This window comes from Monodelphis domestica, chromosome 3 (assembly GCF_027887165.1).
Source record: "Monodelphis domestica isolate mMonDom1 chromosome 3, mMonDom1.pri, whole genome shotgun sequence".
Lineage (NCBI taxonomy): Eukaryota > Metazoa > Chordata > Mammalia > Didelphimorphia > Didelphidae > Monodelphis > Monodelphis domestica.
This window is the reverse complement of record NC_077229.1, coordinates 99,172,450-99,190,666: the sequence shown is the minus strand read 5'-3', so window position 1 is coordinate 99,190,666 and position 18,217 is coordinate 99,172,450. Positions and strand designations below refer to the sequence as shown.

Sequence of the window (18,217 nt, the reverse complement as noted above, 5' to 3'; positions counted from 1 at the left end):
CTCTCCTAACTACCTCCCCTCTCTGTTTTTTCTTTGCTAGCTCATCATCCTCTTCCCAGACTTTAACGTGGGTGCTGCCCTAGGGTCTCTCCTAGAAGTTATCTGTTCTCTCTAGATTCTATTGACTCCCATGGTTTCCATTGCTATCTATATCAATGGCTCCCAAATCTAAATCTCAATACTTGATTCATCTCAAGAGTGCAGTGCTGAGGTTTAGGCTTTCAGATATGCATATACAAATGCACAAATTTTAGATAACAAGTAGGTGAATCAGAAGCCCTAGTACTAGAAGGCAAGTTTGATCTCATAGGTATAACTAAGACATGGGACTATGGCTGTGGATAAGTTTATCTTATTCAGAAGAAGCAGAATAGGTAAGAGGCAGGGCAAGGTAGTATTTTATATTAGGAAGATAAACTCAGGAGGACATCCAGGAATCAGGAGATAAACATGGAGGAAAGCATTTGACGAAAGATCATTGGAAAGAGAATTCAATGATTATGGGAAGGATACAGTAGAACACTTGGACAGAAGAAGGAAATAAATGAGTTTGAGAAATAGATAACAAGACCAACACAGAGGTGTGATATAGTAGTGATGGAGGACTTCATTTAGACATTTGTAACTCTCTGCCAAAAATAGCAGCTAACAGTTTCTTGACTTGCCTTATTGATAAGTTTCAGCCTTGAAGAGGTAGAGGAATCAACAAGGAGAGATTCTCTTATGGATCTGATTGTTATTAATACAGAGGAACTGGCTTTTGGAAGATTTTTAAAAGAATATATGGAAAGCAGAAGCAAGGACAGATAACAGAATGGATTAAAAAGCTTGGCATAGGCCTTTAAGGAGTGTCAGAAAGGTTAAAACTCAGAATTCTAAGTTTCTCAGCTCTCATGCCATATTAAGGAAAATAGAAAGGGTTTGAAAAATGTAAAAGCCATATTGTAGGAAAGAGGAAAACATAAGAAGGGACAGAACTGTTACTAAGGGGGATGGGAAAATAATAGCTGAGAGCAAAGCAAAGGCCTTTCAGTTAACATTTGCTTCTGTTCTCTGCCAAGGAGAATCATCTTTGAACTGGAAAGGACAGGATAAAAATGGCTAATAAAACTGAAGCTAATTAGGTTTAATTCAATAGAGATAAATATCAAGTCTCAGAGTTGGCTCCCAAAAAATTAATTTCACAAGTACAAGACTGGGGAGGTTTTAGTGAACAGTTGTAAAAGATGTGGTGATCTCTAATGTGTTACATATCCAATATGAATCAGCAGTGTGATGGCAGCCAAAAAAGTTAATGCAAACTAGGGAAACATTAAAAGAAGCAGCCTCAAGGGATCAGGAGATATTCCATACCCTGATCAGAATTCATCTGGACTATCATGTTCACTTCTGGCTGCCATAGTTTAAGGACACTGAGAAGCTGGAGAATGTCCAGAGGATTACCAGGCTGGTAAAGGGTCTGGAGCCCATATCATATGAGGATTGGTTGAAAGAAGAAAGTATTTAGCCTAGAGAAAAGAAGACCTAGAAGAGACATGTTGACTGTTTTCAAACATCTGAAGGACTGTTCTACAGAGGAATGATCAGACTTGTTCTGCTTGGCACCAGAGGGAAGAACCAAGCACAAGTAGATGTTGCAAAAAAAAAAGCAAACTGTGGTTTGAATGTCCAAACATTAATCTGTCCAAAAGTGGACAGGGCTGCCTTAAGTGGTGGGATTCTCCCTTCTCAGAGTTCTTCAATCAATCTATGCAACAGAAATAATTTATTGATTACTTAATATGTGCCAGTTACTGAACTAAGTGTTTCAGAGACAAAAGTAAAAAATACCCCCTGCCTTCAAGGAGCTCATTCTAATGGGAAAGACAGCATGTAAATAGGTGCATGTAGGATATTGATAAGAGTAAATAAAATGTAATTTTAGGAAGATATTAGCAACCAAGAGGACCAGGACAGCCCTCCTGCAGAAAGTTTGAGATGAAACTTAATTGGAGCCAGGGGAACTTCCAAGAGACAGAAATGAGGAGGGAAAGCATTCTAGGCATGGAAGAGTGCAAAGGTACTGAATGACCACTTCTCATGGTATTGTGGTGGAGATTCCTTTTGATTATGAAATGGACTAGGTATCCATTGATATCCTTTCCAACTTTAAAATTATATGATTATCTGTTCCTGACCAACACTATAGTGCCCACTATTTCCATAGTATCACACTGTCTCTGAATAGTATGACAGCAGCCACAAGAGCTAATATAGCTCTGGTTTACAAAGAAGCATGATGTACTTTTAAAAATGACTAAAATGTCATTGACCCAAAGATCTTACTCCTAAACATATACTTCAAAAATGTCAGACAGAAATGGAAGTTCCCAAAATATTTGCAGTAGCATTTTTTTGTTGTAGCAAAGAATGAGAAACAAGGAAGATATCCTTCAGTTAAGGAATGGTTAAACAAATTGTGGACCATAAATGTAATGGAATATTACCAGAACATAAGAAACAATGAATGTGAAGAATTGGAGAAGCTTAGGAAAACATAGGCAAACTAATTTAAAGTAGTTAATCAAAACTAGAAAAATTATATATAATGACTACAACAATATAAATAGAATAGGAAACAATGAAACTGAACACTATAAAAAACTGATCCTAAAGAAGAAAAGAATAAATTCGTTTTCTTCCCCTCTTTGCAAAGGTAGGAAACTGTGGCTTAGAACATTGCATATACTATCAGACATGTGTTGTGTTGATTCTTTTCCCTGTGTTTGGGAAGGGGGGGGGGGGGAGAGAGAGAGAGAGAGAGAGAGAGAGAGAGAGAGAGAGAGAGAGAGTGTGTGATTCTGGTTTCTGCCATATTTTCTTTCTGTGTCAAGAGTTTTGTTTGGATTTTGCAACAATCAACTTTGTTTTATCACATTTGCCAGCTTAGTGGTCAATCTTATATTGTCTTATATTTTTTGTAGGCTATTGGAACCCTAAAGGCCAGCAGTTCAACAAGGTGAGAGGTTATGGATGTGGCTTGTTGCATATACTAGTTAACATGATTGATGTACTGATTAGTTTTGCTAAACTGTTTCCCCTCCCCCCCTTTTTTAAATTTTTGACAAAGGGTTCAGCTTACTGGGCTGGAAGAGAGGATAGGGATATATTTAGAAATTAATATGATGTAAAAACAAAGTGTATCAATAAGAATGGAATAAGATTTTTAAAAAAGAAGCACAGGGTTCAAAATGAATGAGGTTCTCACTCTACTTTTTCAGGCAATATATGGGGGTCTTGAACGCAATTTTCAGAGCCATGTTTTAGAAAAGGCATAGACAAACTGGAGCATATCAGAAGAGAGTGATCATAATGGTGAAAATACTGGAGATATAGGAGATTTACCCTAAAGAAGATGTAAGGAGGCAAATTATAGCTATCTCAAGTATCTTAAGTATTTGTACCAGTTGACTAACTTATCCTCCTGAATACTCTTTCCTTTGGCTTTTCATTTCATTCTTTTCTTTTTCTGACATCTCCATTAAGAGTAGAATGCTCCCAAGTTTCTTTCTTGGGCCTTCTTTTCTCTCTCTTTCTCTGCCTCTGTCTCCCTCTGTTCGTCTTTTTTCTGTCTGTCTGTCTCCCTCTCTCTGTTTTTCTCTCTTTCTCTTTTGTCATCTCATCTCATCAGGTGCCCCATAGGTTCAATTTTTATCCCTATTCATATGACAATAGCTCATATATATATATATATATATATATATATATATATATATACATATATACACATATAAAATGAAATTATTGAGGAAACAAAATCCTTAATCCCTCCCAATTTTTCCAGTCCCACATCTTCATCTGAATGTTTCATCAACATCTCAAATTTAACATGTTCAAAATAGAACTTTTATCATGCTTCCTATTTAAACCCATCTTTCCTCCCTCTTTCTTTTGAGGGCATTTCCATGGTTCCAGTCACTCCAGTTCACAATGGAGTCAGTCTTAATTTGTCTCTTCTACAATTAGTTGTAGCAAACTATCTTTATTATCCTCTGTCTGCACTGACTCTGCCACTCAAGAGAATAGTAAAAATGAAGAGTCCTCTCTTGTTCAGTCTGATGAAGAAGAAGTCTAAGTGGACACTTTTCTGGCTATTATAAAGGCCAGGTCAGATGTTGGTGTTAAAAGTGTCTCATTAATTCCATGAAACCTAGCCTTCATTCTGTGACTACACAATATTTAAAAGAAGACAGCTCAAGTTTTGACTGGGTTGCCTACCTGAAGTAATTTGATTTGTAGAAATACTAGACTTTTGTAAAATTGCCAATAATAAGTAGGAGTTGCCTAAAAGCATAGTTTTCTCTAATAATAAAATTTGAGGACTTTGAGTATTATTAAACCTTGTATAACAGATAAATTCTAAATTCTTCCATGTTTTCTGTTCATTGGACCATTTTTGTTGTCCATATCCTCAATATTTCTTAAACTGTTGCACTAACTTCCTATTTAGACTCTCTTCTTCCAGATTCTCTCCTACTCAACCCATCCTCCTTATAGCTGCCAAGACACAGATCTGATCATATCAATCCCTAATTAAAAATCTTCAATGATTTTTCCATTGTCTGTGGCATAAAATACAAACTCCCTAGGTTGGCATTTAATGTCTTCCACAAGTTGCTCCTACCTTTTCAGACTTATTTTGTGTTACTTCCTTTCATATCTTCTACATTCCTGCCAAATTGGTCTACTAGCTGTTATCCTGAACTTCACATTCCATCTTTTGCCTTTGCACAGGCTGTCTTTTATTCCTGGAATGTATTTCCTCCCCTCCTAAGGGAAGCCCTTCCTTATCCTCCTTTGTTATTAGTGTCCTTTATTTCTCCCAAGTTTCTTTGTATATATTTATAGCTGGTATCCCCATTAAAGCTGCTTCAGCTTCAAGGCATACCTTAGAACAGCATTTTGGTGAATGAAAAATGAAATTACTGAGGAAACAAAAGTGTGAACTTCTGAGCATATCAATTTATTAAGCAATGCATGCCAGTTGCCTAACAAATTGGAACCAGGCCCCTTCCCTCAGCTTAGGGCTGGAGCCAGAATACAGGGGTAGACAGACTTGTACATTAAAAATAATTAATCAAATAAAAGCACTCACTTAAAAGGAAATAATGCAATATTAATAATCTGATTTCTAACTGGAGGAAAGATTAGTGGTTTTCCAAATTGGTAGGGAGAGAATGAACAGGTGCAATTCCCTGAATTTAGAAAAAGAGTATCCTATTCTTCCCCAGATATCTACAATCAGTCAAAGGAACATGGAAACAATACTTGATTGATCATTATAAGCCAGTTTTCAGGTAAGATAAATTATTTACTTGAGATGAAATTTTATGAGAAAATTCTTTGCATAAATTTTAGGATCTGACTGTGGGTTCTGATCAATATAACTTAAGCCCTGATATAACTGTTGGGTTTCAGGGGATGGGTTTGGATGGTAATTTAGACCAGTAACCTGGTTTGGGAAGCCTATTCAAGCCCAGTGCAGGCAGAGCCAGAACCTGGGATCACACACACACACATACCCACAGACCCTAGGTTATAAATTACAGGTGTTTAATACAATAAGAATAGGTTGGAAGGGATTTAGATATACCTTACTCTATTATAAATATACCTCCCCAGATCTACAAATCTCTCCACAGAGAGATTGCTTCTGAGTGGTTCCCTCCTCTATTCCCTATACTCACTATATACCCATAAATTACTAAACTTAACTAGGCTAATGCTACCCCCCTCTCCCCCTTGGATAATCTAAAGGTAAACGGTCTGTGTGCAAGTCTGACAGGGCCCAATGATGGTCTCACTATCAGCTGTTAGTTGTCACAGTACAGGAACTCAGTAGGTGTCAAAAGGCTAACAGATACAGGATAATTCAAACAGCAGTAAGATGTGATGAAGAAGCAATCAAAGCCACAGGGAAAAACTAATTCTCTTAAGGTCCACCTAGAGGGAAAAAGCCACAGCCCTAGGCTTAGCTGTCTCTCCTCAAAAGCAGCTGCTCTCCTCAGAATTCCAGAACTCTGCCCTTTTGCTATCAATCTGCAAACATACACATTTAACTTTTACTCATAATAGCCCTCAGTTTAGGGTCTCTAAATAGCAGATATAGGTGATCCAATTTCCCAGCCACTCAGAGCTAGGTTTTAACAATAAGGTTTTCTCCTAATTCCCACCAATTGAATAAAATTTTCTTACAAGAAAGGAATTGGACTAGATCCCATAATTGAATAGAAACTAAGCTAGCTCCAGAATTGAGTCACAAGATGGAATCAGTGTGGTTCACTCAATTCCCACAATTAACCACTTGCTATCCTAACCTCTTCAATTTCATCAGCATCTACTAAAAATATTCAGAAGGATGGGATGGTCAACTGCAACAAAAATCACAGTTTCTTCCCCTTAGATATTCTCTTGCCTATTTTAATACTCAGCCTGTATCTCATCTTCTGAAGAAGTCTTTCTTGGTCCCCACCTATTCACCCACTCACTGCCAGTTGTAAAGAGAGGCCTAGGCAAGATAACCTCACATCACATCACTGAAGAGACACGTCTGCTCCAAAACGGAAGTCCAAAAAAGAGAGCCCCAAAAAACCTTTGCCACCAGCTTAAATCCTTCCTCGATCTCGGCCCACCTCAGAATTCTCGTGAGATTACAAAGCATTTTGGGGAAGTGGAGCAAAGGCTTGTGGGGATTGTAGTCTTGTATTCGAGTCTATTTTTTACATTTCCCCCCTGTTTGATCCTCTGGGAAGAAGTCCTTCCCCAAAGGATCATAAAAACATAATCAATTTAAAGATTACAATAATTTGAGGATAAGAAAAAGAAGAACAAAACTAATAATTACTGGACGCATTGACAAAAAGCCAGTTAGGGGGCAGTCCCCTTTGGCATGAAAGTACAGATACAAATAAATGTTCAATCAACCACACCCAAAGTTCAATTTTGTGCAACTTGTGGTCTGGAGGCTTCTTCATGGTGGCTTCTCCAACAGTTCAGTTCTGGATTCAGAGAGGTAGCATCTTCTTTACCTAAAATTCTTCTCAAAAGGAATTTAAACTTTGCAATTTAAATAATGATATTTTTTACATTCCCCCCCGTTAAGAGGGTGATTGACAAATACAGGATCACTTAGGAATGCATGGCTGAGGTATGAGGTATATGAATCAATTGGCAAGAGATCTTAAAAGGACATCAGAAAAATCCAAATAAGAAAAAACTCTAAATGAAAATATAGACTATCAAAGTCTTATGTGAAAAAATTTTAAGTAAAAAGAAAAATAAATCTATAACAGGTCCTTGAATCAGGGCCCAATTAAAATGATCTAAGCAATGATGCATTTACCCAGTCAATAGCCAGGACTACAGAAAAGTACCACATTATGAGAGGCAGAAAAGGGGACCAGATTATAGGAGCCAAGGTTCCGGGAGCCAAGTTTGAGGTACTTGGTAGAATGTGGAACAAGGAAGACCTGCTTTTAACACATGTTAAACAGCCGCAACCTCAAACCCCAAACACGTTCAAGTCCTCTTTGTCTAGGCTCAAAGTGACATCAATTTCACCAGGATTGGTTGGTCTCTTTGACCTTATACTCTATTGGCACTATGCAGTGGCTCTTTTGTGTATATCTTGTTCTGGAATCAGACAGAATCATTAAGCAATAATTTATTACATAATTAGTGGCATCGTTTTTATAGTCTCTAGCCTTTTTTGGCATGCTCTGACAAATGTATTTCAAACTTGTAGTACTGAAAAATCAAAACCTTAAAGAAAATCTTAATCTTAATACTGGTGACATGTGCTTCAAATATAAAAAAAGAGAGAGAAAAAAACAAATAGTATATTGCACATGCAAGAAAATATAATAATAAAAGAGCTTTAAAAAATTTAAAAATATAGCTTATGATAATCATTGACACTTTGTGTCAGCTAAGAAAATATAAAATGCAAGGCTTTCTCACCAAAAATGAGATACATTTCCTCTTAATATCGGCCATGATCACTGTGAGTAGAAGGCAAATGAATTGAACAAGGTTAACAATTTTTTCATTTTTAAAAATACAGTAGTACAAATATGTAGTTACCAAAATCCCCAAAATTCTCAATAGCCCAATCAATTACAATAGCAAACAAACACACTTTCATATTTCACATAAGTTGCTGAATGACATTTTTAAAACCTATGAATTGATGGACATTTTCACAATTTTTACAAACATAGCAATCTTTCAACCTTGGTATTTAAACATTTTTTTAAACAAAGTAAAACTCATCTTGGTTTAGAACATAATCAAGAAATATCATTCTGGTGGAAGTAAAATAGTGAGCTGAAGAGTATAAATAAAGGGGTGCTCCTTTTAGAGGATTTTAGGGGTACAAATGCCCTGAGATTAACTGCTCAACTTCCATTCACATGTGGGAAGGTTGGGGTTTATAAAATGTATTTCACTTCAGCTACTAGAATAGCTTTACCTCGTGGTAGGGGCAGGCAAAAATAACCAGACTGTTTAAAAAAATTCCAAAAATCATATTTAAAAAACCCTTAAAATTAAATCATTTGAGGTATTTAGCACATTAAATTTTTCCAAGGTTGTCAATACAATTATAACCAGTTCTGAAGTCCATCTATCCTCGGCAAAATAGAAAAAAGCTGTTTTTTCATATATGGGCTTATTCACAATAATTTTTTCAGCACAGTTAAAGGGGAAAAACAACAGAATTTCAAAACTCAGTACATTCAAAATAAATTCAATCAACCTTCAGTGTAACATAATATTCAATCCAGTAATATATGAACTTAAAATCACAAAGTTAAACCTTAAACAAAAAAATGCAATAGAATACAGAGATTTTTATAAGCCATTGGAGTCTGAAATGCCTTAAAATCATAACCTCCAGTCTTTAGGTTCCTTGGGTTCTTATCCATTTAAATGCCTATTGTCCGAAGGCAGAGTGGTAAGGGCTAAGCACTGGGGTCTGAGCGATTTGCTTGGGGCCCCACAGCTGGGAAGTATCTGAAGCCAGATTTTAACCCAGGACCTCCTATCTCTAGGCCTGGCTCTCAATCCACTGAGCCACTCAGCTGCCCCTTCAAAGTTAAAGTTGCACACAGGTGAAATCAATGCTATTACCAGAACAGTCAAAAGGTATCCTTTTAAATAGCCCATTGCTAGTAAGTCTGTTTGAAAAGTCTGTTTCTTCTCTCTAGTCTCTCTTCTCTCTCCCCTGATATGGTACCTCCTCCTGCCCCAGTCCACGTGGAGCCCAGGAGCCCAGGCCGCCCACGTGGAGTCAATACCCCGTTTGTTAGTTACCAGCTGATAGAAATGAGTAATCTGCCCCAAGGCTAGAGTTTGTTGGGCAGGCAGGTCACCAGATGCAATCGTGGTTGAATTAGGTGGGCCAGGTGAGCGAGAGAAAAACCACCAGGGTTGGCAGAGCCAGGACCAGAGCCAGAGCGCAGACAAACAGGGCCGGGAGCTCAGGCACCAGGTGAGAGGCCAGGAGCAGAAGCAGGAGAAGCAGGCAGGCAGAACTTGGCAACCAGGGGCCAGGTGGGCAGCAAAACGCAATAGGTCTGGATTGGGGGCTGAACGCCCGCAGGCAAAAGCGGCTGAGCAACAGGTCTGGACCGAGCCTGTGAGCTATCTACTGCCTGGAACTGAACGAGCAGCAGCTTTGCAAGGGTAAAAAAAAAAAACTCGGCCAGAGTAATATGGTTCAAATTAAAAGCTGAATTAAAGATCAGAAAAGAAATCAGAAGATTGAGAGTTTTTTTCCCCATTAGGTCACCAACTGTAAAGAGAGGCCTAGGCAAGATAACCTCACATCACATCACTGAAGAGACACGTCTGCTCCAAAACGGAAGTCCAAAAAAGAGAGCCCCAAAAAACCTTTGCCACCAGCTTAAATCCTTCCTTGATCTCAGCCCACCTCAGAATTCCCATGAGATTACAAAGCATTTTGGGGAAGTGGAGCAAAGGCTTGTGGGGATTGTAGTCCTGTATTTGAGTCTATTTTTTTACACAGTTCCTTCCCTCTGAGAGTGCCTTCCATTTATTCTGCATATATCTTGTATATACAGAGTTGTTTGCATGTTGGTTCACTCATTAGAATATGAACTCTGTGAGGACAAGGACTGTGCTTTTGCCTTTCTTTCCTTCCCCATTGCTTAGTACAAGGCCTACCATGTAGTAAATGCTTCCTAAATGCTTGACAAGCCAGCCAGAGAATACATTCACTCAAAAGCAGAAGGCATTCCTTGAAATAAAAAGCAAGGTGAATGATGAAGGGCTAAATCAAGCAAAAGAAGTCCTGGCACCCAATTCCAAACTGGCTTTCTTCTTTCTATATTCAGGAATAAGGGAAGGCGATGGGTGCTGCTCTTAACTGCTATCTCCATATCATAGAAAGAATAGATACAAGTCAATCTGGCAGGGTGTGTTAGGTAAGTGATTATATAGCAGCAGTGGGTACATTGGGTCTGAGCTCCATTTTGAGCAATCTTGTTTTGGTTTTCAGGGTTTTTGTTTTTGCTCCCCTTCCTCCTTCACCCACCCCGTCTTCCACATTGCTACAGGGAAATGGAGAACTAACTGATAAACTGCTGCTTGTAATTCTGTTCTGCTCTGCCCAAGCCTGGTCCTTTTTCACTCTTGGTCTGATAGGATAGAGCACTAATCCATAGTGTCTGAGTGTCCAAGCTGCTTTCTTCCCTACTAGCCCTACACCCATGACCATTTGTGTTAGGGTTTACTTCACTTTACCATATTCAGGTTAGGGCATGGTGTGCCTCAGTGTCTCTGGTTTTTTTTGTTTTTGATTTTTTTTTCCTGTCATCTTCTGTTTCTGTTTCTCAAAAAAACATCCCCTTAAAAGCACCACCACACCACGCCCCCCTACTGGGACAAGCAAAGTCTCTGGTTTGAAGATTTTTCCAGACTGGACTACCTCTGGAAAGGTCCCTTTTTTATTTATCATTGTTCACTAATAGGATCCTCATGTACCCTTTCCTATAAGATGGATTTCCTTGAAGAGATATTTTATTCTTATCTTTGTATTCTTTGTACCTCTACAAGTACCTTTTTACAAGTGCCTAACAATTCCTTATTGAATTTAATTGAAATTATTTAATTTAAAAGGCTATTTAAGTAAAGGAGAGATTAGATTTATTTTGCTTTGTCCCAGAGGACCAAATTAAGAACCATATAGGTGGAAGCTACAAAGGCATGATTAACCCTACTGTAAGGGAAAACTTTTGAATAATCAGAACTCTCCCACAGTGGAACAGGTTGATTTGCAAAGTGGTAGGTTCTTACTTATTGGAGGTCTTCAGGCACAGGCTGAATGACCATTTTTTGAGCCCATCCTGGGGCCCAGTTCTCTTGATTAATTGAGTATATTTTGTTTGCCCCAGACCTTCACATCTCATCCAGTCCTACATTCATGCCATCCCACCATTTTCTTTCCATACTTCCCTATTTATTCCCACCTGGAGAGGCACTCTAACCATCAGACCTGGACCTCTGTACCCTGTACATCCAGAATCTATGCCACCAAGCCCTGAGGTAGTCAGTCCTTTCATCTTTGGAACTCTTGTGCCAGGACCCAAACTTCTTGATTAGTAACTTCATGCCTAGTAAGTAGGCAGACTCTAGCTGACCCCAGATCCTAAGCCAGCATTGGCAAAGTATTGGCATGTGTGCCCAGCCAGCACTGGGGGAACTGCTCCATTCTCCATTTTCCCAGCGCCCAAGGACATTTTTTGCATGCCCCATCCCTCTGTCCAGCTGTCCAAAGTGAGTACTTCATCCCTCTGCTCTCTGGGGTAATGGGGCGGGGGGGGGGGGGGGAGGGACCTCACAGGCAGCTTGAAGTTACAGTTTGGGCACTTGCCAGAGCTGCCCTAGCCACGGACAATCAGTTTCACAGCTCACCCAGCTCTCCAAAAGCCATCTCTCTATTTACTTGCTGACAAAATAACTAGGCACAATAATAAAGTCAAAATACCAATAATTCTGGAATGTGTCAGCAAACTGCCCAATGAATTGGTTTAACATTACTGGTACTTTCCAGACTATAACTTCCTTCCTTGGGCCACTACTTTTATAAATTATCTATTATAACCTAAGGTACTTAAGGGTGGCAACTTGTCCCTCTCCAGTGCTTAATACAGACCTGGCACACAGTAAGTGATTAATAAATGGTTTTTCATCCATTCATTGATGCTGTAAAAGTTATTATTGTTCCAATAGAGGTTGAACTATTTTGTCTCAGAGGTCCCTTCTCACTCTTAGAATCTGATTCTATAACTCTTAGCCTGGCACTTAAGGGCTTTCACAATAATATCCCATTCTAACTTTCCAACTTTATCTCATGATTCCCCTTTGCAAACTCTTTGGCTCAGTCCAATTGGATATCCTCCTCCTCATCACTGTTCTTTACACTCAAGTCTCCTTTCCTTTGTTCATGACATTCCTTATGCCTAGAATACCCTTCATCCATTCCTTTAATAAATTACTGATGCTGGATTTAGTTAGGAGACCTGATTCTAGTTAGGAGACCATATTTCTAACAGTACCTGTCTGATCATGTGCAAGTCATTTAAATTCCAGCTGGTTTCATCCTCTACATATGAGTTGTTATTTTTATCCTTAAGGACCAACTGAACCTTCCAGGCTTATTATACATGTAATGAAGGCTTCATTGACCCCACTGGCCAGGCCCTCATTATATGCATTACTGTCCTTCATACAATCTTGGACCAGCCAAACTGGGAATATAAATTAAACAAACCAAAAAAAAAAAACAACCAAAACCCAACCTCTTATTCTGAAGAAACACACCGACTAATGGGGAAGACAAACAACTAGGTACATATAACTTCCAAATACAGAAATTGGAAAGTCATCTGGAATAGGAAGGCATTGTAATCTAAGGTCCTTAAGAACAGATTTCCATTTCTTTGTGGCCCTGGCACAGGGTAGAGTGCCTGGCACAAACTGATTCAACAAGCTTAAGTGCTTGTGGACTGATTGATTAAAATGTGTCCTCCTGGAAGCCTTCTGTTTTTATTTCCTTTCTGACCTCACAAATTGATCTTTCTAAAACATCTCTCCTTCAGGAAACATTCCAGTTCTCTTTCCCTCCTAACCATATCACCCTCTTGTTCAGTCAACTCCAATGGCTCCAATCACCTTCAGGATCAAAAATAAAATCCACTTTGGCTTTCAAAGCCCAGCGTGGCCTGCCTCTTCCTACCTTTCCAGCTTTCTTACATTTTGCAGCACTCCACTCTCCTGTAGATGATGGTGCTGGCCTTCCTTTGGGGGTGCATACTCCCCCAAACCTACTCTACACACACTCTCCTCTAAGCGTGGAATGCTCTTCTTCTTCAACCTAGCCTGGGCTTCCCTGGCTAAGGAGCCTTGCTTAGTCCTCAATCTTGGTGTCTTCCCTCTGAAATATCCGTGGCCCCTTTACTCCAATGGATCCTCTCTGTATTTGGTACGTAGTTGTTTGCATATTCTTTCCTCCTATTCCCCATTAGATTGCTAACTCCTTTAGGACAGGGACTGTTATTTATATCTTCAAGGGCCTGGCACATAGTAGGGGCCAACTTGCATCAATGCTAACTACATAGCTCAGTTATCTCTCTAAAGCACCTAACATGAAATTCTGTGCATGATACCATTCTAAACTGTCATAATGTGTGAGTTTAGGAGAAGCTGACCTTGGCTCGTCTCTTGGTGTTCAGCACACACCCTGCACTTAATAAATGACCCCTGCACGATTGAACAAGTATTGCTGTGGCCTTCGGTGGTGGTGGGGGCGGCCTCCCTCGCATTCGCCACACCCCTGGCCTCAAGCCCGCGGCGAGTCTAGTGCCCAGGTTCTGCTCCAACTACGATGGCAGGTTCAGGTCCAGCTTATCGCATTAGATGTCGCTACGACCCCCTGCAGAGAAGGCGTTAAAAGCACCTAACTGTACTCACACCCCCATCTAGCCACGTGTCGCGGCAAAGGGCCGCCCATCGCACTCTGCGCAGGCTCGGCCGAGGACAGGCAGACCGACCACCGAGACGAGTCCTCCCTCCAGCCTATTGCGGCCCCAGGCGCATTCCTATCTAGGATTGGGCAGCTCCCCCTAGGGGGGCGGGAATCTGGGGCGACACTTCCGGTCCGGGCGATCTGGCTCTCTCCGTGGGGGCGGTTCGGGGTCCAGTGGGGCTGGTCTGTGTCCACCGCCCCGGTCCCCGGCGCGGCCCCGGAGCGGAGGGTGAGTCCTGGCCGGCCCCAGACGTGGAGGGGTAAGGGGGAGAGTGGGGGAGGGCCCGGGATCCCGTCCTCTGCCTGCGCCCGGTCCCCTCCAGTCCCCTTTTCTCTGCCGCCCCCGTCGGGCACCTCCGCTGCCCTGGACCAGCGGCATATTCCGTTTCGCCGAGTCTCCTACTTTACCCTCATCGACGTCCTCCCCTGCCTGTGTCCCCGCCCCCTCCCCTACCTGAGGTCGTCCCTGGCTGGCCCTCTCCCCTCTCCCCCCCGGCTCTATCCTACCCGCGATCCCCTTCCCGCCCCCTCCTCTGCTCGCAGTCTCCCCTTTTTTACCTTCTCCCTACCCACGATCCCCCCACCACTCGCCCCCCGCTGCTCTTCTCGCACCCCATTCTCTGCTTGAGATCCTCCACTTCTCGCCTTCTACCGATTCCTTTGGGGTCCTTCCTCACCCTTGCTGGCCCCCTCCCCGGCCCAGAGTCTTCCCTTCTCCCGTGCCAGGGGTCTTCCCCTGGCCCCATCGGCCCTCTTCTCTGCTCTCCACTCTGTCCACGGCCCCTCCTTACTCATTGCTCTCACCGGTCTCCTCCCCTGCTCTGGATCCTCTCTCCTGCCCGGGGTCCCCCTTTTCCTAGCCCGAGGACTTCTCTCATCTGTCAGCTCCCTCTCATGCTAGGGATCTTCTTTCTCGCCCCTCCCAGCCCACAACCCCCCAATCCCCCCACGCTCTCCTCAGTTCCTTTGCCTGGGAGGGCCTCCCCCCTTTTCGCCCACGTTAGCCCCCTCTTGCCAAGGGTCCTCCCTTCTGCCCCACCCCCGCTGTTTCTCCTTTGCTCTCAACACCCCCTTATTATTCCCAGCCCCCTTCTCTGCCCATGATGTCCCCTCTTCTCTCCATTGGCCCCCTTCCCCTACAATGGGTCCCCACCTCACTACCCTTCCTCTTACTCCCAGCAGCCCCGTCCCCTGCAGCATTTCTCCCTAGTCTCTTAACCCCGCCTTTTTCTCCCACTCCAGGCGCCCCCATTCCTCAGATGCCCACAAGTTCCCTCCCCTTCACAGGCTTTCCTCCTTTCCAGGCCCTTTCTTTGCCCCACCCCTTAGTAGATACCCTCCCCTCTTATCTTCCTTTTCTCCCTCTTGACACACCTCCCTCCCTTGCCCTCATCTCTCTTCTTGTCTCAGCTGTTCATCCTCTCTCCTCTGCCCCCTTCTACTGGTTCTTCCATCTCCTTTTCTCTCCTTCTTCACCAACTAATCCCCTTCTCAGCACAAACCCTCTCCTCTCACTTCTGCAGCCCCTTCCCCTGCACAGGGTCCCCTTCCCTTTCTCTGTCCCACCCCTTCATGGATTTACCTACCCCCTTCTCTGCCTCTGCCAGGCATCTCCTCTCAGCCCCATTCCTTTACCAGACCCTCGACAGTCTACTCCCTTTCTAATTCCCTTCTTTCTCCCCTAAATAATCTAATCCCTCCCCTTTCACTCTTTCAGCCCTCTTCCCTGCATGGACCTCCCCCCAACCCCACCCTTTTCCCCTCCAGGTATTCGCTCCCCTTCTCTCCAGTACATGGGGCTTCCTATTCTCCTGCCTCCTTTCCTTTTCCTTCTCTCCCACTATCCCAACTCTAATTCCCCTTCCTCCCCCTCACTGCAGCAAGCATTCTCTTTCCCTAAATCCCCCAAACCTTCCCAGGTCCACTTCCACCTAGGCACATTCTCTCCTTTTCTTTGTAGGCTAGGAATCCTCCTCTGAACTCTGTCAGTTCCTTCCCCAGCACTAGGTTCCTCCCTTTATCTCCACCAGCTCAGGTCTCCTTTCCAGGCCCCATCTGTTCCTTGTATGCCCCCCCACCCCCAGTCCCCTCCATCCCTTCCAGTCTTCTTCTCTGAATGGGATCCTCCAGTCCCCTTCTTTGCCCTGCTTCCATAGCTTTCCCTTCTTTCCAACTCCCTCTCTCTCCTAACCCCCTCTTCTTCTCTTTGGTTACCCAACCCTCCTCTTTTGTGCTGCTTCTGTTTCCCTCCTTGAAATTTCATACCTTCCTTTCTTTCATCTCTCCTCCCCATGTTTCTACAAATTAGAATCCTTAGAAAGGTGGGGTGGGGTGGGGTAGGTTGTTTTGGGGACTGCTAAAAGTGGTTCCAGGACAACATAGGCCCATTGATGCATGGATGAGTAAAAGCTTTACACATGGAGATACACATTTTTGGGCAGACCAGCGAATATTCATTCACACAGACACAAACATATTTGTGCATCTCATATAGGCACATATATTCCCACACTTACAAACTTACTCAGAGACAGAATCACTGCCCCAGGCACATTCAAACCTGTCCAGACACAGCTTCACAGCCTCCATATACAGTTGCATATGGGTTAAACAACTTTCCTGAGTGTCTTAGCTATTAGGACTCACTTAAGAGTACCTAGAGGCCCTTTAAGCTTTTGTTTTTGGGGTCAGGTCTTTTTAGCCGTGGTGTGTAGGTCTGCCTCATGTTGAGTGTGTGAGATGTATTGGCTGTGCTAGGGTTTAGCAAATGCTTTTAGAGGCACAGGGATATTGCTAGATGTTTGCTTAGCTGAATCAGTTTCCTCATATGTAAAACAAAGGGATTATATACCAAATGATCTTCCAGTTCCAACTCTTAACATTTTGCTTGCTGTGTGTGCAGGGAGGGAGAGTCCTGTACTAGATGCTCTTCCAGAAGAAGGGACTTGAACTGCATTTCTGCTCTCTTGGCAGAACTCTGTGATTTAAGTTCCTGTCTCCCAGCCTTGAACTTTAAGGTGCCTTTGTATGTGAGAAATACTATTGTGCATAGGTGAGAGCCATCCAAGATTCATCTTGGTATGATGGTGAAACAACTAATTAGCCAGAACTAAAAATACAGGTTTTTCCATTAATGATAACATCTCATGTGTGCAAACTGTACTTTGTGCTTTTCCAGCCATTTTCTATTGGGCTTTACAACAGGTCCCTAAAGGAAAGAATGCTTGGTCCCATTTAACAGATAAGGAAACTAAGGCCCAGAGAAAGGATTGTGCCCAAAGTCTCACAGAGAATTGGTGGTAGAGTCAAGATTAGAACCCAGGTTTTCTGAAATTCTTGGTGAAGAGCTCTTTCTACTTCTTTCTGTTGTCTCTGGAAGGATTCCTATGAGAGTTTAAATCCATCAAATTTAGACTGAAGAGATAAAATTACAATTAAATTTTCCCTTGGGCTCCATGTCATTTTTTAAAACCATTTCTTATCCCTCAGAACTTGGAGGTGCTGCTTTTTGAATCATTCCAGAAGTAATCTGATTATGCAAGGCACTGCAGAGTCAAATAGAGGCCTTTTTCAGCTTAGAATCAGCTGGTTAATCTGAAAGGGGACTTGGAAGGCAAACTTAAATTGATGATGAATTAAAGTCATGCTTCTGTTCTGTGTATTATCCGTGTCTATGCATTTATATTTTGTATGTATGATAGGTTCTCATGTCAGATTCCCATTGATGTTATTTCTTTTCTGTGAGGAATTTCAGGTAATCTGTATCAGAAATCTAGTGATTTTCCCACTCAACTTCAATATAGATTTTTTTTTAATGACCCTTACCTTCCATCTTAAAATCAGTACTGCATATTGGTTCTAAGGCAGAAGAGTGCTAAAGGTTAGGCAGTGGGGGTCAAGTGAATTGCCCGGGGTCACACAACTAGGAAGTATTTGAGGTCTGATTTGAACCTAGGACCTCCCATCTCTGGATCTGGCTCTCAATCCACTGAGCCACCCAGCTACCCCCTTCAATACAGATTTTTTGCACAACTATTCATGTTCCAAGGAATAATTGAGTTCTCTTTAGAAAATACACCAACTTTTTCCCCCCATAAAGTTGTTCTGAAAATATTGAGGATCCATTTTTGC

At 42.1% G+C, this 18,217-nt stretch overlaps 1 protein-coding gene across 1 annotated transcript in view; it reads left to right on the top strand.

Annotated features, from left to right (window-relative positions):
- Nucleotides 1-14,026: 14,026 nt before the first annotated feature.
- LOC103103194 (zinc finger protein 16-like) overlaps nucleotides 14,027-18,217 on the top strand; it is a 55,227-nt gene continuing 51,036 nt past the window's right edge. Inside the window, exon 1 of the mRNA XM_056822803.1 lies at nucleotides 14,027-14,315. The gene's annotated coding sequence lies outside the window, so the exon portion shown is untranslated. The remainder of the gene's footprint in view (nucleotides 14,316-18,217) is intronic.